Here is a 24,841-nt window from a genome sequence, read left to right on the forward strand (position 1 = left end):
GTTGGGGAAACTAACATGGGTATGGTGGTTCTGGCCTTCAATAAAATCTCACACACTTCCCTCCAGTAGGACAAGGCCTCATTCCACTGGAAATAGCAAAACTGAAAAAGGAAAGAATCATGAGAATGAAAGGAGAGAGACAGAACGAGAGAATGTTTGAGAAGCTCAGAGAAAGGAAGTATCAGGAAGTACTTTAAGAGCAAATGCTTTTGAGCTGCTCTTGCCAACAACAACAAAAAAAGTTGCTATGTGAGATGATGGATATGTTAATTTGCTTCACTATAGTAACCATTTTACTATCTACATAACATCATGCTGTAATCTTCAAATATACACAATCCAATTTTTTTAAAAAAGAATTCAGAACATATAGGAAAATATTTATCATTGTTAATGGATAAATAAAAATAGAGCAAAAATAATAAATGCAAGACCTGATGCTGAGAGCACAGCCATGGATGACAAGACAGTGGACCTCACAGATGAGTGGCAGGGAAGCCTTTCTTTCCTTTTTTTTTTTTTTTGAGACAGAGCCTCACTCTGTCGCCTGGGCTAGAGTGCAGCAATGGCGCGATCTCGGCTCACTGCAACCTCCGCCTCCCGGATTCAAGCAATTCTCCTGCCTCAGCCTCCTGAGTAGCTGGGATTACAGTCTCCGGCCACAACGCCCAGTTAATTTTTTGTATTTTTAGTAGAGACAGGGTTTCACCATGTTGGCCAGGCTGGTCTCGAACCCCTGACCTCATGATTTGCCCACCTCAGCCTCCCAAAGTGCTGGGATTACAGGCATGAGCCACCTCGCCCCGCCAGAGAAACCTTTCTTAACCAGATACGGTTTAGAGAAACAAAGTGACTCATAGAGAGAGGACATATTTTTAACCTTCCCTGATAAAAACAGAGAAAAAAATTCTTAAACTGTGCTACAAAGAAAGCTACCTTGTCTTGTCTTTCTCTTATTAACCCAGAAAGTTCCATCTTATTTTGTTCCTCGTTCAAACATTGTGGGAAAAAAAAAAAAAAAAAAACTTTCTAGCACCATACCAAATTATTACAATAAAAAGTTAAATGAGGCCTTAATAAAATTAAGAAAGAATTCATCAGTAAAATGAGGTCATGAAACAGATGAAAACTGTAATATAACATTTAAGTATTAGAGAAGAATGAGAGCTTTAACAAAAACAGCACAAACAAGCAATAGAAAAAGCTCAGAACAAGTGAATAATCAGTAAAAAAAATTAAGAAAAAAATAAAATAATTTCACAAAAGAGGACTAAATTAGAAAAACACAAAAGCAAAATGACACCATAAAAGGCACAGTAAAGGAAATAAGAACAAAGAAGGAAGAAAATTGAGGGGAAATGAAACGCATTTTTTTTAATGATTCAAACAAAGGTTTTGAGAATTATTTGCCTGATAGGCAGAATAATGACCCCACAAAGATGTCTACATCCTAAATCCTGAGGCCTATGAGAGTTGCTTGGAAGGCAAAAGGACTTTATGTGGTTAAACTAAGGATGTCCCGATGAAGTGATTATTCTTGATTATCCAGGTGGGTGCAATATCATTACCAGGGTACTTAGAGGCAGCAGGTTTAGAGTCAGAGGAGAGGTGACGATGGAAGGAAAGGTTCTAGGAATACAGGCCCTTGAGTCAGGTCATAGAGACAGCTTCTAGAGGCTGGAAAAGGCATGAAACTGATTTCTCCCTGGAGCCTGCAGAAGGAACACAGCACTGCCAACCCATTTTAGATTTCTGACTTCCAGAACTGTAAGAAAATAAATTTGCGTTGTTTTAAGCCACTAAGCTTGTGATAATTTATTACGAACATCAGCAATAGGAAATGAATACAATGTGAGAGACATATGACATAGGAAACCTAAGGGCCAACATACATAAAATTGATGTCTTCAAAGAAGAAAATAAAAATAATGAAAAAGAAATATTTAAAATTATAATTGAAAAATATTTCCTGAAATAAAATATTAAAAAGCATAGCACACTGTGTGTCAGATTTTGGGGTCTGGGTCCAGCCTATGCTGAAGTCCGAGGGGAGTGGGTGGATGAGCAGCAAGAACACTCAGGGGGCCATAGGCAGGTAAAAGATGATTTTATTCAGCAGCAGCTCTCATCAGCAGCTTTCTCACACTAGCTCTCTACACTGCCTTTATCTTGCTGTTTGCTCGGGCTCTGTGGCTCCTGCCACCCCCACACCTGCAGCTGCATGGCCAGCTCTCCCTTGCCTTCAGAGTCAGCAGCTTCACTCTTTCTCTGGGCACCAGCACAAGCCATGCTGTGGCTCACCTCTGTCCATCTGCAAGAAGGACAACTCTGGTTCTCTTTCTCTCTTTCTCTGGGTGCCAGTGAGCCTGCCATGTTGAGCCATGTTGAGCCAAGCCGAGCTTCAAGAGCCCCTGTACGGTGTTAGCAAGGCAATTATACCTTTTACAGACAATGGTGGCTCAGAGCCAAGTATGAACTTACACAAACAGGTTATATAACAAATGGAGGTGTGCACCTGTGCCCCAAACTCACCGAGTCAGGCAGGCCTGGATATCCGCCTCCGCCTATTCCTTGACCATAGCACATCCATGTACCTTACACTCCAGGCTCTAGGCCGAGGGAGACATAGACCTTGGACACACAGGTTTAATACACAGGTTTGGCACAAAGGCCTGACATATAAACTCTGGGCCTGATACGTACACATAGGCTTGACACATAAGCCTCACACATAAGCTCTGGGCATGCAAGCCTGATATACAGGTTTGGGCACACAGGCCCAATACATATACATAGGCTTTGATAAACTGTCCGGCTATTGATGCAGATTACCATAGGTGTCACCTCCTTGGTGATTACCATTCACACTGCCCTGAGTTTAGCTTATTAGCTACTTTGCCGACACCTGGTTTTAAACCATATGGTGTCAGTACTAGGCTGTTGTCAATACTGCAGCAGCAGCAGTAAGTACTCTGGCTAGTTCTATCTGTATACCATGCCCCACCAGGAGTGAGGGTATGCCCTTCCTTACGGTAAAGGCTCAGGGTCTAGGGGTGCCTCAGGCCCCATGGCCTTATCTTGCATTAAGGATATAGACCCTAAAATCTCTTGTAACTCTGCTGCTAAGGGACTTGTACTCAGTGTACATTACCGCTCTAAGTAGGCGCCCCACTTCGCTAAAGTGGATGTCTGTACCGTCCCAGTTTGAGGGGTTGTAACCCATGAACACACCACCTTGCTGTCAGGTAAGTCATCTGCACGACGACTGTAGCCCATCCCGCCACACTCTTATGAGACTGACAGGCACCATATACAGTTACTAACCGTGTTCCCAGTCCCAGGGGATGGTTATCCATGAACACACCCATCCTGCTATTAAACTGTTTCTTTCTTAAGGAATACCAGAGCTCAGCTCCCCTCCATAGTGGGGACTAACAACCCACCGGAGCGTCCAAGCGTTCCATGCATTGCTGTAGGCCCTAGCCCAAACTATCTGTGGTTACATGTACTTCTAGTGTAAACGGGCACCCTTGGTTAGAAAGGCTGTCTCAGCCTTATCATCGCAATCTCGGGCAAGAGGGGTGTTGCCACTTCTAAACCTGCAAGAGAATTAGAAGTTAACATAACGTCATTAACAAAATCATGACACATGATGGAGCTACACATTGCTGCAGCAACACTGTAAAAGTTCATAGACACCCTGAAATGAAGGCAAATTGTTCCAGGCACTCGGTGGATTGTCTCAGTTCAGTTGTCAAATGGTCCATTAAGTCCCTGACAGACAGCACAGCTGCCAAGCCATGCAAAACATCCGCCCCCAGAGTGTCCTCAGCTATGGGAGAGACATACACAGTGCGTAAGCGGAGAGCCAAGCGGCCAACGGCAAGATGCAGAGATGTAGGTTTCACTTTCACTGACCAGCCTGTATAGCCATTAATAAACGCAGCTCCGCCTGAAAACTTATCCAGATTCAGGGACCAGTAGATTGCCAAGTCCGCATGTGGCTCTGGTTGTCTGGTTCCCCACACAAGCCAGGCATCTCAGCCAGTTCTCTTATCAATCAGAAAATGCTTTACACTTCCGCCAACTGCAGCAGGTACTTTTTGAACTGGAACTCTTGGGCAGGACCGGGTTGCTCAGCAATGTCCTCCCCAATGACTTGCATTAAGTTTGTACATGACTACAGATGTTACTTACTTCACTCCTACAACTCAGTGGGGGCACAGGGATCATAGGAAGTGTGCTCCACCACAGTAGACGGGCTCTGGGCCCACCCTTGGGGCCCAACAGCTGCTCATGCTCTACTTTCTGACGGGTCACTGGGCGAGCCTGCAACGGAGGTTCTTCCTCCTGTGCTGGGTCCCGCGGGGACTGGGCATGCACTTCCCACAGCACAGTCACAAACGCCCATCTGACTCTGCGGCAAAGGCATACTTCTCGGTGCTGGGCACTTCCAGGTGCTTCAGCTCCTTCTCCACACTCAGGAGAGACCGCTCCACCACCTCCCACGTTTCCACTGGGGCCCATCCAAGCAGCTCCACTGCCACCGGCTACCACCGGCTACTGCAGCCACATTGCCGACCCGGGAGCTCTCAGGGGCTGAAGACCCACTCACCTCATCCCATCCTCATGGCCAATTGTCAGATCCTAGGGTCGAGGTCCAGCCCATGCTGAAGTCCGAGGGGAGCGGGTGGATGAGCAGAAAGAACACTCTGGGGGCCGTAGGCAGGTAAAAGATGATTTTATTCAGCAGCAGCTCTCATCAGCAGCTTTCTCACACTAGCTCTCAACACTATTCGCCTTTATCTCGGATGTTTGCTCGGGCTCTGTGGCACCTGCTGCCCCCACGCCTGCAGCTGCATGACCAGCTCTCCCTCGCCTTCAGGGTCAGCAGCTTCACTCTTTCTCTCTCTTGGCACCAGCGCAAGCCATGCTGTGGCTCACCTCTGTCCCTAAGACAGACAGCTCTGGTTCTCTCTCTCCCTTTCTCTGGATGCCAGCACACCCATCATGTTAAGCCATGTTGAGCTGAGCCGAGCCCGAAGAGCCCCTGTACAGCATTAGCAGGGCAATTATACCTTTTACAGACAACAGTGGCTCAGAGCCAAGTATGAACTTACACAAACAGGTTATATAACAAGTGGAGGTGTGCGCCTGTGCGCCAAACTCGCTGAGTCATGTAGGCCTGGATATCCGCCTCGGCCTATTCCTTGACCAAAGCACATCCATGTACCTTACACTGTGTATCTGAGAAAATTGACCAAAATTATGAACATCATGTCATATTCTAAGCAATGATTATTATATTCTTAAAATGAGTTGGAAAATCCCTGTGGTATCCAGAGAAGAAGTTAAAATCACTTACGAGGAAACAACTATCAGATTGATGTAAGAATTCTCAATAGCGACATTTGTTAGAAAAAGAACGTAGCCTTTTAAAAAATAATTTAATGGGAAGAAAATATGAGATAAGAATTTTATGTCCAGCCAAAGTCTTCTTCAAAATAAAAGCCACAGACAAACAGCTATAAATATGCAAGACGTCAAGGGATGTCATTCTCATAATTACTTCCTGACAAATCTACCAAAAAACCAAAATCTACCAAACACACGTCTGTTAAAGGTTTAGGAAATATTTAACTTAGTGGAACTAAGGTTATAAGATGGAAAACTGGTGAAAAAATAATCTGTACTTTTTATATGTTCAAATATTAACACTAACAAAAATACAAGGTAGGAATAATGGATAGTGAAATAAACTTTTCTCATGTGCATTAACGGGAGATAAATATTACTTGAAGCTAACAAATGAAGTAGTACATGCTTAAGCATATTTAAGACTTAAAATACATCTAACAGTTAACAATATATAGTAAATTAATAAATGAGGTAGAAGCATGAGTAATTTGTGATGTAATGATGAACACTAAAATAATGCTAGTGATTAAACTTGGAAGGTAGGGGCAAAAGTGAGGGACTAACTTTAGTCTTATTTGTAATAAGAAAGTCAACACAGGGTACGTTAAAAAGAGGTGATTAAGTAACGTTTTTAACGGTATAAATTAAACTACAAGATCTAAAAGTCAAAACTTCCTAAACACCAAAAGAAATACTGATACCAAGATGAAACAAAGGCAAACACATAATTGAAAGAATTTAAGTAGAAATAATGAGCCATATAGAAAATATATCGTAAAACAGAATAACAAACTGAGATCAAAAATATAAATCACTAAGTAAATGTGAACTAGATTAAAAATTGGCTGGGCTTGGTAGCTCACACCTGCAATCCCAGCAGTTTGGGAAGGCGAGGCAAGTGGATTGCTTGAGCTCAAGGGTTTGAGACCAGCCAGAGCAACATGGGGGAACTCCATCCTACAAAAAAATATATATATAATATATAATATAATATATAAAATATATATTATATATAATAAATAAAACATATTATATATAATAATTTTATATAATATAATAAAATATATATTATATATATAAATATATATTACATATAAAATATACAATAAAATATATATTATACATATAAAAATATTAGCTGAGTGTGGTGGCGTGCACCTGTGATCCTAGCTACTTGGGAGGCTGAGGTGGGAAGATCACTTGAGCCTAGGAGATGGAGGCTGCAGTGAGCCTTGATCTTGCCACTGCCCTTCAGGCTGGGCAACGGAGTGAGACCATGTCTCAAAAAACAAACAAACAAAAACCTAGCTTAAATTACCTACTAAAAACTTCAGATTACGAATACAGCCAAACACAATTCTTTCTTCATACTAAAAGTGCTACAAGCTATATTTAAAAAAAGCATGTGACATAATAATGTCTACCAAAAAACACAACAGTTCAAATCTCCTAATTCACTGCACAAGCAACCTCTCTTCCAGTTTTTATTATCATATATTTGATTTGCTTATTCTTAAATCCATATAAATAGAATCATTTGGGTCTGATTTCTTTCTCTCAATATAATGTTTTTAGATTTATCAACATTGTTGTGTATTTCAAAATCATTTACATATTTTATTACGAATAATTATTTACTTTAAATATTATTTTTTAAAATATGAACTAAAATGGAAGTCAAGGCGAGTTTTTTTCACCAACATAAATGTCTGGCGCCATATGTTTAAAAGATATTCCTTTCCTCCATTGATTCCTATTGGTCACTCTGTTGAAATTTATTTAACTGGTAAGGTGTGGATCTACTTCTGGGTTGTCTAGTCTGTGTCACTGACTATTTATTATTCTTAAGCAAATATAATAATGTCTTGATTATTATATCTTTTACAGGAATTTTTAAATCAGGAAGTTTTAAATCAGATTTTATATATAAGTCTTCAAACTTTTTCCTCTTTTCCAAGATGAATGTGTCCACTACAGGTATTTATGTTTACTGAAGTTTATAAAAATTGCAATAGAAATAAAATACAGATTCTTTTCCAAAATTGACTTTGTATCCTTAGGCCTTACCAAAGAAACTTACTGATTCTAGTAGTTTGGGGTTTTTTTCTTAAAATGTACTATGTTCATAATCATATCATCTGCAAATAACACATTGTTTCTTTCCAATTCTTATGCCTTGTAATTTTTCATCATTTATTGCACTAAGTAGGATCTCTAGTACAATAGTGAATAGAACTGGTAAGAGTACATTTCCTTGCCTCCTTCCTGATCTTAGAGGGAAAGCATTTACTACTTCACCATTAAATATGCTATTTACTGTAAGTTTGATGTAAAGTTTCCTAATCAAATTGAGGAAGTTCTTTATTTGTTCTTATTTGCTAAGAGTTTTTAACATGAACAGGAGCTGAATTTCATCAAACACATTTCCCCAATTTATTTAGGCAATCATTTGTTTTATTATTCTTCATTCTGATAATATGGAGAATGACATTGATTGATTTCCTTATGTTAACTCAACCTTGAATTCCTGAGACAAACCCAACTTTTATGATTTTTATGATCCCTTTAATTTATTGACAAATTATATATATTAATAACTTGGTTAAGAATTTTTTGTCTACATTTAAATGAGTACTATTGACCTATAATTGTCTTTTCTTAAAATGTAATTGTCCTCTTTGGGTCGAAAGCAGTGTTATTCTAGGCCAGGCACGATGGGTCATGCCTGGTAATCACAACACTTTGGGAGGCCGAGGTGGGTGGATCACTTGAGGTCAGGAGTTCGAGACCAGCCTGGTCAACATGGTGAAACTGTCTCTACTAAAAATACAAAAATTAGCCAGGTGTGGTGGCATGCACCTGTAATCTCAGCTACTTGGGAGACTGAGGCAGGAGAATTGCTTGAACCTGGAAGAGGGAGGTTGCAGTGAGCCTAGATCATGCCATTGTACTCCAGCCTGGGCAACAGAGCAAGGCTCCATCTCAAAAAAAAAAAAAAAAAAAAAAAGCAGGGTATTCTAGACTCATGAGCTGGGAGGTGTTCTGCCTTTTATTTTCTGATACCACTCATACAAGTTTGGAATTATGTCTTTCTTAAGTGTCTATAAAATTCATCGTAACGCTATCTGAGCAGAGTTTTCTTGGTGAAAAATTTTTAATTACAAATAAAATTTTTTATAAAATATCGGGAGATTCAGGTGTTTATTACTTTTCCTAACATATTAGTTAAGTTTGTATCTTTCATTTTGTCAATTTTATAAGCTGTCAAATTTATTGAAAAAAGACATTTATTATACTCCTTAATTATTCTTTTAATTGCTGTAGATCTGAGATGCTATCCCTAATTTTCCTCTTAATTTCAGCAATTGTGTTTCCTCTCATTTTTTAATTAAGTCTTATTAGAGGTTTATCAATATTATTCATGAGTTTTAAAAACTTGTTTTTGGTTTTGTTGGTCTTCTCTATTGTTTTTTTCTCTTTCCTAGGTTCCCTTTCTAAACTTTATTATTTCTTTCCTTCTTACTTCTGGTTTGTTTTGCTCTTCTTTTTCTAGCGTTTTGAGGTATAAGCTTATTTCATTTATTTTGTATTATTTTTAATTTCTAATCATTGCTTTTGTTGGAAAAAGGGAAGAGAAGTTAGGACTGAAAAGCGGAAATAACTTGCAACTTTGGACATTTTCACAGTGTTTAAAATGTCGGGCACTGCAGCAAAGGTGAAAGTGCAGCCCAGCTGACTCTGGACCCTTACAAAATCACTAAAAAATATAATATCTAAAATAAAAACATACATTAAGTTTAACACACTAAAGAACACTGTAGGAAAAAATAGCAGTAAACTTAAAGACAGGTTGAATGACATAAATTATTCCAAATAGAGTTAAAAATTTTTTTGCTTGGGTGTTGTAATATTAGAAAAGTAGACTTTAATACAAAAAATGTCACTAGAGATAAAGGAAATTGCATAATGCTATAATCAATAAATCCAATTGTGTGGATAAATGTGTAATTCAGTATCTTGGATAATAAAAGTTAGATAGATGATTTTTTTTTTTTTTTTTTTTTTTTTTTTTGAGAGAGGGAGTCTCGATCTGTTGCCAGGCCGGAGTGCAGTGGCACATTCTGTGCTCACTGTAACCTCCGCCTCCCGGGTTAATGCAATTCTCCTGCCTCAGCCTCCCGAGTAGCTGGGACTACAGGCTCTTGCCACCACCCGCAGCTAATTTTTGTATTTTCAGTAGAGATGGGGTTTCACCATGTTGGCCAGGATGGTCTCGATCTCTTAACCTCATGATCTGCCTGCGTTGGCCTCCCAAAGTACTGGGATTGACAGATGGTATTTTTAGGTGTTGGTAATGGAACTGAAAAAATATATCCAAAAAATTCATATAGAAAACATTATTTTACCAAAAAGCAGTGAGACTTATAATTAATAACAAATTAAAAAACAAAGAAGTCTCTTCCAGCTAGAAATTCTTTTTTCCAAGGGAAAGATATATTAAAATTGTAATTGCTAGAAAAATACTATGTACTTTAATCCTTGAGAAAGCATTTGAACAATCCTCAGTATAAAATTTATAAACTCAAATATTTATAACATTCAACATGAAAAATTATATTGTTCACATCCTCGCTATTTTTTTTTACTTTTTGATTGATGTATCCTGGGCTAAGAGAGATTTATTAAAATTTTCCATTGTTAATGTATTTCTATTTCTCCTGCATTTTTTTGGTAATTTCTGCTATATTAAAATTTACACTGTGTTATTTAAACTTATTATTTTGAATTTTGTTCCTTATAAAGTAACCTTCTTTATAGGTTTTTATAAATGCATTTTTTGTTTTAATAAATGCATTTTAGTTTGAAGTAATACCAAGTTTGAGGGCTCTCCTTTCTTTTTAATGAATTTCCTGTTATACATTTCTCAACTTCTTCTTTTTAACTTTTCTGTATCATTTGTTTCAAGCATGTCTCTGGTATATTATATGGACTGGTTTTACTGTAATCTAACAGAAAAATCTCTTTTTGTGATAAGAGTAATAAGCCTATTTATTTTATGATAAGAGTGATAGCCCTACATATTAGCATATTAGCCCTGTTTAAGTCTCAATTCTGTCATATAATTTATATTGTTTACTAATTAAATTTGTGAGCTTTAATAAAATTAGAAATAATACAAATTTGTTTCTAGTTTTTTCCCTTCCTCTTGTCCTTCAACACCTAAATCCCTTCAATATTACTAGCCTTCTTAGTGTCTACCTTCGTACTAAAATATTGTTAAGTATTTACTAGTTAACAATGTCTCGATTTCTCACTTTAAATAATATCTTTTGACTTTCTGCTATTGTTTAGGAAGACATTTGTGAGCTTATTCCATTTTTCTACCCTCTCTCATTTTCCCCTAAATTTCTGTTAGCTCAATTATTTCTACATCATCAAAGCACATAATATATACAGACTTAAGATGGTTCAAATTAACAACTTTTTTATTTTATGGTGGTGTGAAATCATCACAATTTTGACATGTCAAAATTTGAATTCTGATATTTTCCAAGACCTGCAGTATGTGGCATGATACTCTCTTGCAATAGTGAGCAGCAGCAGCAAGCCGTGGTTCCCAGTCAGCCACTCCATCACCAGGGTAAACAACTGATACTCTACAATGCACTGTGTTGCCAGCATATTTTTGATATTGTGTTTTGCGTTTTTGCAACCAATTGTGTCTACAAAATGCCCATCTGTCTTACTGTGTTTAGTGCTGCTATAAAGGAACACCTGAGGCTGGGTAACTTATAAAGAAGAGAGATTTGTTTGGCTCACAGTTCTGCAGACTGTACAAAAAGCATGGCACCAGTATCTGCCTCTGGTGAGGGCCTCAGGCTGCTTCCACTCATGGCAGAAGGAGAAGGGGAGCCGGCATGGGCAGAAATCATATGGCAAGAGAGGAAGCAGGAGGTGGGGAGGTGCCCAGCTCTTCTTAACAACCAGCTCTCATGGAAAGTAATAGCATGAAAATTCACTCACTCCCAACAAGGGAAGGTATAAATCTATTCATGAAGGGTTTGCCCCATGACCCAAACCCCTCTCATTAAGCATGAGTATTATTCTATGTTATGTGCAAATGTTTATAGCAAATCCTGGGTAGTTCCAACACTTTCAAAGGTATCATGACTTTTATAACGTGAAGGTCAGTGGTGAAGCAACAAGTGCCAATACTCAAGGTACTGAAGTTTTTAGGGAAAAGCTGCACAGGATAATGTGGCTGAGAAATGTTTGCCAGAGTAAATATTTAATGTTGATGAAACAGATTGTTCTGGAATTGTATGCAGAGCATACTATACTACTATGTTTTGCATTGCTATAAAGGAATACCTGAGACTGGGTAATTTATAAAGAAGAGAGGTTTATTTGGCTCATTTGGTTCTGCAGGAGACACAAGCATGGCACCAGCATCTGCTTGTCTTCTGGTGAGGCCTCAGGAAGTTTTTACTCATGGCAGAAGGCAAAGGAGAGGCAGATGTGTTATATGGCAAGACAGAGAGGAGGAGGTGTCAAGCTCTTTTTAAACAACCAGCTCTCGTGTGAACTAACAGAGTGAGAATTTACTCATTATTGCAGGAAGGGCACCAAGTCATTTATGAAGGATCCACCCCCATAACCCAAAAACCTCCCATGTTGGCTAGACTGGTCTCGAACTCCTGACCTCACGTGATCTGCCCACTTCGGCCTCCCAAAGTGCTGAGATTACAGGTGTGAGCCACTGCATCTGGCTGATGGTGGTATTTTGATGGGAATTACATTGAATTGGTAGATTGCTTTTGGCAGTATGGTCATTTTTACAATATTGAATCTACCCATCCATGAGCATGGGATGTGTTTCCATTTGTTTGTGTCATCTATGATTTCTTTCAGTAGTGTTTTGTAGTCTTCCTTCCAGAAGTCTTTCATGTCCTTGGTTAGATATATTCCTAAGTATTTTTTTTTTTCAGCTATTTGAAAGGGGTTTAGTTTGTGATTTGATTCTCAGTTTGGACTAATTTTTGTATATTAATTTTGTATCCTGAAACTTTGCTGAATTCATTTACCAGTTATAGGAGCTTTTTGAGTGAGTCTTTAGGATTTTCTAGGTGTACAATCATATCATCAGCAAATAGCAACAGATTGACTTCCTCTTCACCGATTTGGATGCCGTTTATTTCCTTCTCTTGTCTGATTGCTATGGCTAGGACTTCCAGTACTATGTTGAATAGAAGTGGTGAAAGTGGGCGTCCTTGTCTTGTTCCAGTTCTCAGGGGGAGTGCTTTCAATGCTCCCCCATTCAGTATAATGTTGACCGTGGGTTTGTCATAGATGGCTTTTATTACCTTAATGTATGTCCCTTCTATGCTGATTTTGCTGAGGGTTTTAATCATAAAGGGATGCTGTATTTTGTCAAATGCTTTTCTTGCATCTATTGAGATGCTCCTGTTATTTTTGTTTTTAATTCTGTTTATGTGGTGTATCACTTATGCTAAACCATCCCTGCATCCCTGGTATGAAACCCACTTGATCATGGTGTATTATCTTTTTGATATGCTAGTTGGATTCAGTTTTGTTGAGGACTTTAGCATTATGTTTATCAGGGATATTGGTCCATAGTTTTCTTTTTTTTTTTTTCTGTTATGCCCTTCACTGGTTATAGTATTAGGGTGATACTGGCTTCAGAGAATACTTTAGGGAGCATTCCCTCTTTCTCTATCTTTTGGAATAGTATTAATAGGATTAGTACCAATTCTTCTTTGATGTCTGATCGAATTCTGCTGTGAATCCATCTAGTCCTGGACTTTTTTTTTTGTTGGCAATTTTTTTTATTACCATTTCAATCTTGCTGCTTGTTATTGGTCTGTTCAGAGATTCTATATCTTACTGGTTTAATCTAGGAGGGTTGTATATTTCCAGGAATTTATCCATCTCCTCTAGGTTTTCTAAGTTTTGCACATAAAGTATTCATAGTAGCCTTGAATAATCTTTTGTATTTCTGTGGCATCTGTTGTAATATCTCCCGTTTCATTTCTAATCGACTTTATTTGGGTCTTCTCTCTTCTTTTCTTGGTTAATCTCACTAATAGTCTATCGTCTTTTCAAAGAACCAGATTTTTCCTTCATTTATCTTTTTTTTTTTTTTTTTTTTTTTTGAGAGGAGTCTCACTCTGTCGCCTAGCTGGAGTGCAGTGGCCTTGATCTCAGCTCACTGCAAGCTCCACCTCCGGTTTACTTATTCTTTCCCCTTGCCTCAGCCTCCCGAGTAGCTGATTCATAGGCTTCCCCGCTTTTCACCTCGCTAGTTTTATTTTTTGTATTTTTTAGTAGAGATGGGTTTCACCTTGTTGGTCAGGGATGGTCTCTCGACCTCCTGACCTCGATCTGCCCATCTCTAGCCTCCCAAAGTGCTGGGATTATAGGCTTGAGCCACCGTGCCCGGCCTCCTTCATTTATCTTTTGTATTGTTTTCAATGTTGTTGTTTCAATTTCATTTAGTTCTGCTCTGATATTTGTTATTTCTTTTCTTTCTGCTGGGTTTGGGTTTAGATTGTTCTTGTTTCTCCAGTTCCATGAGGTGTGACCTTAGATTGCCTATTTGTGCTCTTTCAAACTTTTTGAAGTAGGCATTTAATGCTATGAACTTTCATCTTAGCCCTGGTTTTGCTCTATCCCAGAGGTTTTGATATGTTGTGAGCTATTATCATTCAGTTCAAAGAATTTTTAAATTTCCATCTTGATTTCATTGTTGACCCAGTGATTGTTCAGGAGCAGGTTATTTAATCTCCATGTATTTCCATGTTTTTGAGAGTTGCTTTTGGAGTTGATTTCCAATTTTATTCCACTGTGATCTGAGAGAGTACGTGATATAATGTCAATTTTCTTAAATTTACTGAGGCTTGTGTTGTGGCCTATCACATGGTCTATCTTGGAGAATGTTCCATGTGTTGATCAATAGAATGTATTCTAAGTTATTGGGTAGAATATTCTGTAAATATCTGTTAAATCCATTTTTTCAAAGGTATAGTTTAAGTCCATTGTTTCTTTGTTGACTTTCTGTCTTAATGAAATGTCTAGTGCTGTCAGTGGTCTATTAAAGTCTCCCACTATTATTGTGTTGCCATCTGTCTCATCTCTTAGGTCAAGTAGTTGCTGTTTTATAAAATCTGGGCGCTCCAATGTTAGGTGCATATTTATGTAGAATTGTGACATTTTCCTGTTGGACTAGTCCTTTTATCATTATATAATGTCCCTCTTTGTGTTTTTTAACAGCTATTGCTTTAAAGTTTGTTTCATATAATAATAGCTACTCTTGCTTGCTTTTGGTGTCCGTTTGCATTGAATATCTTTTTCTACCCTTTAAGTTTATGTGAGTCCTTATGTTTTAGGTGAGTCTCCTGAAAACAGCAGAAATTTGGTTTGTGAATTCTTATCCATTCTGCTATTATGTATCTTTTAAGTGGAGCATTTAGGCCATTTATAGTCCATGTTAGCATTGGGATGTAGTCCCAATGTAGTATTGGGACTACAGGTGCATATATATTTCATAATAAAGAGTATATAAGCAGTTTAAAACATATTAATACAAAATAACATGTATTTACACTTTGGAGAATTAAAACATTTGCCAATACCTCAGAAGTCCCTGAGCACACTCTCTAATTCTGGATTCTGTGTTGATTCACTCTTGTATCTTAAAAAATAACTTTGCTACATGCATATTGTATTTGTTTTCTACTGCTTTTGTAATAAATTACCACAAACTTGGTGGCCTAAAGCAATACAAATATATGATCTTATAGTTCTATAGGTTTGGAGTCTAATGTGGCTCTTGCTGGGCTAAAATCAAGGTGTTCATAGGGCTGCATTGCCTTCTAGAGGCTCTCAGGGAGAATCTATTTCCTTGCCTTTTCCAGTTTCCAGAGGCCACCCACATTCCTTGGTTCATGGTCATTTTCCACCATTGAAACCAGCAACATTGTCTTTCTCTGACTCCTCTTTCTTAGTCATGGTTCCCTCTAACCACAGATGGAAAAGATTTTATGCCTTTAAGGTTCCATGTCATTAGATTGGGTTCACCTGGACAATCTCCTCATCTCAAGGTCTTTGATGTCATCATAACTACAAGGTATTTTTTGCTATGTAAGGTACTTTTTGCTGTGTAAGGTAAAACCATATTCACAGATTCCAGGGAATAGGTGTAGATATCTGGTGGGGGGATGCATTGTTCTACCTACCACATGTATATATTTTCGAAAAATATTTTGGAGGAATTGTGGATTAAGATGGCAGACAGGAAGCAGGACTAGCTTGCAGCTCCTGTTTGGATGCACAGAGCAGCATGTGGAGACTCACATTGTGAACTTTTGCTCTAAGAACTACCACAGGAAATTACCAGGAAAGCCAAGAGACTCCGCAGACACTTTGAAGGAACTGGATTACTGTTGCAGGCTCCCTGAGTTGCTGAAAAAACTGTTAATGGGCTTGCTTTCTCAAAGGGGAAGTTCATTATCTGGGGAAAGTTCTCAGCCCTGGTCACCAGCTGCCTGGAAATAGACTTTGTGCCATTAGGGGGGCACAGTGGGAGTGAGACTGGCCTTTAGGACTGTCGGCTGCGTGGCAGCAGGGTGAGGCCAGTGACTGCTGGCTTTCCCCCAACTTCCCTGGCAACCTGTATGACTCAGCAGAGGCAGCCATAATCCCTCTGGGAATATAACTCCACTGGACTAGGAACCATATCCCCATCCTTTTCAGCAGCTGCAGCAAGCCCCCTCCAAGGAGAATCTGAGCTCAGACGCATCTATCCCTGACACACCTGGTGGTCTTTCTCTATCCACCCTGGTGATCAAAGACAAAGGTCATAATTTCTTGGAAGCTCTATGGCCCTACCCACTGCCTGAGAAACTTGAATACTTAGCCAGGTGTCCCTAAGGCAAGTTTGCATGCTCCCTATAGGACCACAGCTGACGCGCTCTTGAAAGCATCACCTCCTGGCTAGAGGCCAACTAACACAAAACGAGTGCACTAAACAAAAACACAACCAAGGACCCTCAGAGAGTTCACTTGACACCCCTGCTACCTCTGCCAGAGCAGGTGCTGGTATCCACGACTGCAAGACCTGATGATGGATCACATCACAGGACTCTTTGCAGACACTCCTCAGTACCAGCCCAGAGCCCAGTAGCTCTGCTGGGTGGCTAGACCCAGAAGAGCAAAACCAATTACTAAAGTTTGGCTCTCAGGAAGCCCCATTCCTAGCGGAAGGGAAGAATGCCACTTCAAGGGAGCACACCATGGGACGAAAAAAATCTGAACAGCAGCCCTTGAATCTCAGATCTTCCCTTTCACACAGTCTACCCAAATAAGAAGGAACCAGAAAAACAATCATGGTAATATGACAAAATAGGGTTCTTTCACACCCCTAAAAGATCATACTAGCTCACCAGCAGTGGATCCAAACCAAGATGAAATCTCTGAATTGTCAGAAAAGGAATTCAGAAGGTCGATTATTAAGCTAATCAAGAAGGCACCAGAGAAAGGTAAAGTCCAACTTAAAGAAATAAAAGACATGATACAGGACATGAAAGGAAAATTGCTCAGTGAAATAGACAGCATAAATAAAAAACAATCACAATTTCTGGAAATCAAGGACACACTTAGAGAAATGCAAAATGCACTGGAAATTCTCAGCAACACAACCGAACAAACAGAAGAAAGAACTTCAGAACAAGGCTTTCAAATTAACACAATCCATCAAAGACAAAGAAAAAGGAAATTAAAAAAATGAACAAAGCCTCCAAGAAGTTTGGAACTATGTTAAACATCCGAACCTAAGAATAATTAGTGTTCCTAAGGAAGAAGAGAAATCTAAAGGTTTGGAAAACATATTTGAGGGAATAATCGAGGAAAGCTTCCCTGGCCTGCTAGAGATCCAGACGTCCAAACACAAGAAGCTAAAAGAACACCTGGGAAATTCATTGCAAAAAGATCATCAACTAGGCACATAGTCATCAGGTTATCTAAAGTAAAGACGAATGAAAGAATCTTAAAAGCTGTGAGTCAAACGCGTCAGGTAACCTATAAAGAAAACCTATCAGATTAACAGCAGATTTCTCAGCAGAAACCTTAAAAGCTAGATGAGATTGGGGTCCTATTTTTAGTCTCCTTCAACCAAACAATTATCAGCCAATAATTTTGTATCCAGTGAAACTAAGCTTCATAAATGAAGGAAATATACAGTCTTTTCCAGACAAACAAACGCTGAGAGAATTTGTCACTAGCAAGCCAGAACCACAAGAATTGCTAAAAGGATCTCTAAATCTTGAAACAAATCCTTGAAATACACGAAAATGGAATCTCTTTAAAGCATAACTCTCACAGGACCTAAATAACAATAACACAATGGAAAAAAAAAAAGTGTTCAGGCAGCAACACAATAAATAGAATAGTACCTCAATAATGAAATATATACTAATGAAATATCTATAGATATTTGTTATAAAATTTATATATTATGAGATATATTTTATAATAAAGTGTATATAAGCCTCCCAACTAGCTGGGACTACAGGTGCACACAACCATGCCCAGGTAATTTTTTTTTTTTTAGAGATGCGATCTTGCTATGTTGCCCAGGTTGGCCTGAAACCCCTGATCTCAAGTGCATCTCCTACCCTGGTGTCCCAAAGCTCTGGGATTATAGGCATGAGCCATCATGCCCAATCTAAATGATATATTTCATATTTTAAAAAACTATGTTTAAAGACAAAAGCTATAGGCTAGAGTGTCTGCTACAGAGGGATCACCTTGAGTACACTGAATGGACATCTCCTAAGTCAGAATTTTCTCAATACTCCATGACTAGATGGATAACAGGGCAGAGAGTGGAGATGGCAAGAGAGCTTCCTGTATTCTCTACCCTTTGGGATAGCAAGGCTATGTGAAGTTCTCATGATTGTGAAAACATCAGGAAACTTACCTGTGAGTCAACTTACTGAAGCCCCAGTCACGAAGGCCATCTACTCATTGAGGAGGCCTCAGCAATAAAAGTCTGTTGGGAGACCCCCCATGGCATAAACTGGTGTGAAAGGGGCTTGTAGAAGTACTGGAGCAGCAGCTGAATCTGAAATATCAGCGAACTGTACAGGAGGAGTCCGTGCACTGCCCTCCAAAGAACCCAGTGGCGCACCTGTAGTCCCTGATATTCCCAGTGTCTGGTCCTCACCACACCCATGAATATGCCAGCCTATTAGTGTCTGTCTCCAAAGCACAAACAGCCAACAAGGAGAGAATTGTGGCCAAGACCAGTTAAGTAAAGACATGCTTGCCCTTTTCTCTACATCTTTCCTCCCTGATCCCTCCCACCCTATGGAACTGGACCCTAGCACTAGGAGGTGGGGAAGGGAATGACGGAGCAGACTGTACCCGGTCTGCATTCCAAGTCCCTTCAGCCAAAAGCCTGTCCTGTAATAAGAAAAAAAAGTTGTAGAACAGATAAATTAAAATTTTAAACTGTACTGGAGTTAGTTTAATAATGGAAAGTGACCAGATAATTATGGAATCTGCCCAAGATATCATAAAGGAATGGGAAAAGGAATTTCACACAGAAAAGTTTAAAACTGCATTTGGAAAAATGAAGACTGTCAACTTAATATTCTACCCAACCGAGACTGCTAAAAACAATGTTACATAGATGTTTATGGGGGTCACAGGGCAGGGTCACATGATATCATCTAAGCAGCAGAATGTAATGCTAAAACTCAAAGGGGATTGTAGCTCCTGTACCAAGGGCTATAGTTTAGCCACTTTTTCACCGTAGATAACTTATCTAAACTTCAGTTTACTCATGTATAAAATGTAGAATAATTTCTTAAAGTAAGTTTTTAAGTTTGCAACTTGAAAAATGATAATAATAGTACCTTTTTATGGGATTGTTGCGAGGATTACATCAATTATGGATACAAAGTACTCACCAGGAGGCTTGACACATGTGAGCTCTTATTGAATGTGAAGTTTAATGACTGGTTGGGAGTAATGGAACTTGGAAAGACTCGTGGAGTTGGTGAGTCTTGGGCTAAAGTGTGAGTAACAGCAGAGAGAAAGGGATGCTAGTGATGGGGGAATTGTGGTATTGGTGATGGAGTGGAAGGGAACATTTCAGGCAGTGAGAACAACGTAAGCAAAGAAACAAAGCAAGAGAAAGAAGCATTGTGATGTCAGCAGGATGGGGGAGGGCTGGTACACAAACATTTTGGTGTTGCCAGAGAGTAAATTTTTAGTCAAGAAAAAAGTCCGAAAAAGAGAAGTAAGGACGACATGGTGAAAAGCTTCAAGTACCTAGTTCCTACTCAATTTTTTTTTTTTTTGAGACAGGTTTTCACTCTATCACCCAGACAGGAGTGCAGTGGCCTGATCTCGCTCCCCCTCCCAGGCTCAAGCGATTCTCCTGCCTCAGCCTCCCGAGTAGCTGGGATTACAGGCATGCACCACCATACCTGGCTAATTTTGTATTTTTAGTAGAGATGGGGTTTCTCCATGTTGGTCAGGCTGGTCCCAACCTCAGGTGATCCGATGGCCTTGGCCTCCCAAAATGCTGGGATTACAGGTGTGAGCTGCCGCGCCCGACCTAGTTCCTATTCTTATGTGCTCTGCATATCAGAAAAAGGTCCAAACTCTTTAGCTAGCATACATCCAAGGTCTTTTTTGTTTTTGTTTTTTTGTTTCGTTTTGTTTTGTTTTGTTTTGTTTTGTTTTGTTTTGAGACGCAGTCTCACTCTTTTGCCCAGGCCGGAGTGAAGTGGCGCCATCTCGGCTCACTGCAACCTCCGCCTCCCGGGTTCAAACGATTCTCCTGCCTCAGCCTCCCAAGTATCTGGGATTACAGGCACCCGCCACCACGCCCGGCTAATTTTTATATTTTTAGTAGAGACGGAGTTTCGCCATGTTGGCCAGGCTGGTCTCGAACCAAAGTGGTAGGAGTACAGGCGTGAGCCACTGCGCCCAGCACCAAGGTCCTTTTTGATTTGATTACTGCCAACCTTTCAAAATTCATAATTTCATGCACCACATAGATGGACATATATCCTAGACTCCAGCACTACTTCAGATTCTTTAAACACATGGGAAGGTCTCATATCTTGCTTTTCTGCTCACACTATCCTTAATGCTTGAAACAGTCTGACTCTTCCGTCATCTGATTAATTCTTTTTTTAAAAAAATTTATGCAACTGACATCACCATCAGGAATTCTTCTATTATTTTTTATTGCTATTATTATTTAACAAATATTTATTGGGCACTTCTTCATACATGCCACTGTGCAAGAGGCTGGAACTGCCAATGTTAGCAAGCAAAGTCCCTGCCCACAGAGACAAAAGTCTCATGAGGGAGAGGGTCAAATAAACAGGCAATTACTAAACCATGTTATGACTGAGATCAGAGCAGGTCACTATGAGAAGCCTGGATTCCTATCCAGGCCACTGTGCTCAGAGAACATTTTCCTCCTACCAAGAATTCCCTTTCTCTGTTCCTTTTGCCCCCATTTAGACTGTTAGATAAAGGAGGAGGAGGAAGAGAAGAAGAAAATGAAGACATGTTAAAATTTATTGTGCTCTTAGTATGTGTCAGAAGCTATGATAAAACACTTTACATGAACACATTATTTAATTTTCCCCAAAACAGTAAGACATCTAGTTGTTATTCCCATTGTAAAATGAAGGAATCAGAGGTAAATTAACTTGCCAATGACACTCAGCTAGGAAGTGGGAGAGCCAAAACTCCAGCCTCAATCAAATTAACTCCAATCCCAGGCAGTAAAACACTACACCACACTATTTGCAAGGGAAAAAAAAAAAAAGTCTCAATTTTTTAAAAAAAGATGATTATAGATAGAGGGAAATTATCACAGTTCCCTTTCAAATATGTTTTCACCATTAGCCTATATCCTTCTCAACTCTAAGAAATTCTCTATGACCTAGACAATAAAGCATACAGAAGGCTCTGTCCCTTTTAAAATTATTCACCTTTCTTCTGCAGATGAACCTAAGAGACAGACGAACCACAGTTAGCCTTCAGTAAATGTTAGTCTGAATGCACAAATACAAACATGAATGAGTCAATCCTTAAATGAATGAATTAACTCAAGAACTGGTAAGACTGAACACATGGAAAGAGCCACAGAGCTTTAGAGGATGGTGACAGTGGGCAACTGGCAAAGGCCCAGGATGGCAAGGTGCCAGCATCATAGAACTCCAACCATAGGCAGCAGGCAGATGTCCCGGCAGTAAGGCAGGCTCTGTGTCAACAGATTTAGCAACAGGAAATACATGGAAAACCAGGCAGGCAGGTGGTTGGCATCAAGGATTTTGGAAGCAGGTAGCCAGTAATACAGCACTATATCAGGACCTCATCCCGTTGAAGGACTTGGGTGATAGAATGTCACTCCTATCCCAGACAACAAAAGCGGGCATTCAGAGGCATGAGGATCGACACAAAAGAGCAAGGTCTGAAGCCAGGGTACAAGGCCCAAGCTGCACCAGCATGAGAGGCTGACAGATGCTGAGCCACCAGGCTGTGCTTCAGGACCCTCTGAATTTCCTCTGTCTGGAATCCCTATTGCTCTTTGTACCTGGCGGCCCGGCAAGGACAGTGAGTTAAGCCTATTCACAGGAATGTATTGGTCTCAGTTGTGGGGACTGGAGGGCTCTAGGAGCAGGAATTCAAGCACATCATTATTAAAGGAAAGTTTCTGTGATTAGACCAATACCAGTGAAGTCTTCCTTGATGCCTCAAATTATTTTATGCCACATATCCAAACAGCAAATCCTACAAACTCAACCTTGAAAATATCTCCAGTCCTTGAAAATATCTCCAGTATCTGACTACTCTTGAACACTTTCACTGCTAGTACTCCGGTCCTTGCCATCATCATCCCTCGAACAGTCAACTCCAATAGCCGGGCGCCTTTCGCATTCCGTCTTTCCCCATACAGCCTATCCCCAATGTAGGAGCCAGCATCATTCTATTCTTATTCTGCCTCATTTTCTATTTGGTTGTTGTCTCTTTCTTACTTATATTTAGCATTTTTTTCTACGGCAATCCTTCATTGAAAATCCTTCAATACATCTCCAAGTCACCCAAAGTACAAGGCAACCTCCTAAGCCGAAGGTGGTACATAATTACCTTCCTTTTCTCTAACTTCATCTCTTGCCAGTCCCTTCATTTGTTCCTTGCTATTCTTTGTCTATGACTGGCATACCCTGACCTGAGGGCCTTTGCCCCAGTTGTTTCCTCTGCTGGAACGCTCTCTCTCCAGAGGTCCAGAACTCAACTCCTTGCTTTCTTCAGACCTTGACTCAAAATTTCACCTTCTCAGTGAGGTCTTCTTTGCACCCCTACATAGAATTCATAACCCCTTCCAACTCACATGCACATATACTTCCTATCCCCTTTTCCTGATTTGCTTTTTTCCCTTAGCATTTATAATTGTCATATTATATTTTGTTCTTATTTACATTGATCTTTGTCTGTCTACCTCATTAGAATATAAGCCCTGTATGGGCAGAGATTTTTGTTTGTTTTAGTTCCTTGCTGCATTCTCAGTATCTGGGACAGTGCCTGCCAAATAGGCACAGAATAAACGCTCAGTGTATATTGGCTGAATGAATTAAGAAAAATAGAGGTGAAGTACACTTCTGTGTAGAGCAGGTTCTGACTATGACTGAAGTTAATTTTAATTTTAGGTTACAGTGTCAATAAAAGTGAAATCCTTGATACCACATACACATGCGTATGTGTATATATCTATGTATGTGTGCATGTGAGCTAGAAGGGGTTAAGAATTACATGTGGGGTTACAAAGAAGACATTGCTGACAAGGTGATATTTTGAATCAAGGTCTGTAGAAAGCAAGGAGTTGAGTTCTGGTTCTAGTATGTGTTGTGTGTATGTGGGATGTGTGTGTGTGTGTGTTTGTGTGTGTGTGACAGAGACAGAAACAGAGAGAGAGTTTGCAGTATTTAGAAGGCATTGTGCCTTTTTTTTGAGCAAGGGGCTTTTCAGAGCTGTTAATATGCCAATGTATTTATCAAATCCTAAGAATGAATTTAGAAGGCAACTTTTATTACCCAAGCTTATTCACCAAGTGAATTCATTGTTTTCAAAGTACTAATTTTGGAGGGAAAACAACAGTTTGGGGGTTCTTCAAGAACTATGACCCTGATACTTGTGAATCCCCTTTTTCCAAATTATTTGACCCCTCGACTAAAACAGATAATTGAAATACTAGGCAAATGTACTAACAGCATATTAGACATTGCTAATAATCAACATACTCTTTCTTGTCTAATCCCAGATACAGCCTCATAATCCTATTCAGTGCAGTACTACTGGCAATTTATTAGAATTGGTATGGAGATGAAACAACTTTGCCATACCTAAGATTTTAATCCCATTCCAACACAATGTAGCCTCAATCTGCATTTAAACTTTTATAACTTCATATAACTTAAAGCCATTAATTGAGTCAAAATACAATCATGATGCCATATTGTAACTCCTAACTCAAATGCCTTCCACAAATGTCAGCACACACAAGTGATCCCATTCTTTGCAGATCATTAGAAGGGCCACAGTCATCCACAGTCACTAAGCTGAGCATGATCTTTCTAGACTAGATGTCATTTATCACTTTGTTTCTTACGTTCTGACTCATTTTACAAACATCACAGAGCCCTGCACAACGCCTTGCATATTAAGGGTGCTTGTGATGGTTAATACTGATTATCAACTTGATTGGATTGAAGGATACAAAGTATTAAACCTGGGCATGTCTGTGAGAGTATTGCCAAAGGAGATTAACATTTGAGTCCGGGGAGAAGCTGACCCACCCTTAATCTGGGTGGGCACAATCTAATCAGCTGCCAGCACAGCTAAAATATAAGCAGGCAAAAAAAAAAAAAAAAAAAACCAACCAGGGAAAAGAGAGACTGGCCTAGCCTCCCAGCCTAAATATTTCTCCCGTACTGGATGCTTCCTGCCCTCAAACATTGGACTCCAAGTTCTTCAGTTTTGGAACTCGGACTGGCTCTCCTTGCTTCTCAGCCTGCAGACGGCCTATTGTGGGACCTTGTGATCATTTATTAAGTATTAAGTTAATACTTAATAAACTCCCCTCTGTATATAAATATATATTCCATTAGTTCTGTCCCTTTAGAGAACCCTGATACAGTGCTTAAGAAACATTTTCTAAATGGCCATCAACCAAAATTATAACAAATACATTCCTATTTTAAAATCTTATATTCTAAATTTCTCCTTCCTTAAATTCCTATTGCAAATCTGCAAAGCCATTAAAATTATTTCCATGCAAGGCAAAGAAAGTTTTCAGTGTGTGACTTCACTAGGC

General features: G+C 39.4%; 1 long non-coding RNA gene across 2 annotated transcripts in view; it reads right to left on the reverse strand.

Moving 5' to 3' along the window:
* LOC103883939 overlaps window positions 1-19,791 on the reverse strand; it is an 82,344-nt gene extending 62,553 nt beyond the window's left edge. For both annotated transcript variants that reach the window (XR_002521709.2, XR_002521705.2), the window contains exon 1: window positions 19,410-19,791. This is a non-coding gene — a long non-coding RNA (uncharacterized LOC103883939). The remainder of the gene's footprint in view (window positions 1-19,409) is intronic.
* Window positions 19,792-24,841: the final 5,050 nt, after the last annotated feature.

The sequence above is a fragment of the Papio anubis genome, chromosome 6 (assembly GCF_008728515.1).
Source record: "Papio anubis isolate 15944 chromosome 6, Panubis1.0, whole genome shotgun sequence".
In the NCBI taxonomy this organism is placed as follows: Eukaryota; Metazoa; Chordata; class Mammalia; order Primates; family Cercopithecidae; genus Papio; species Papio anubis.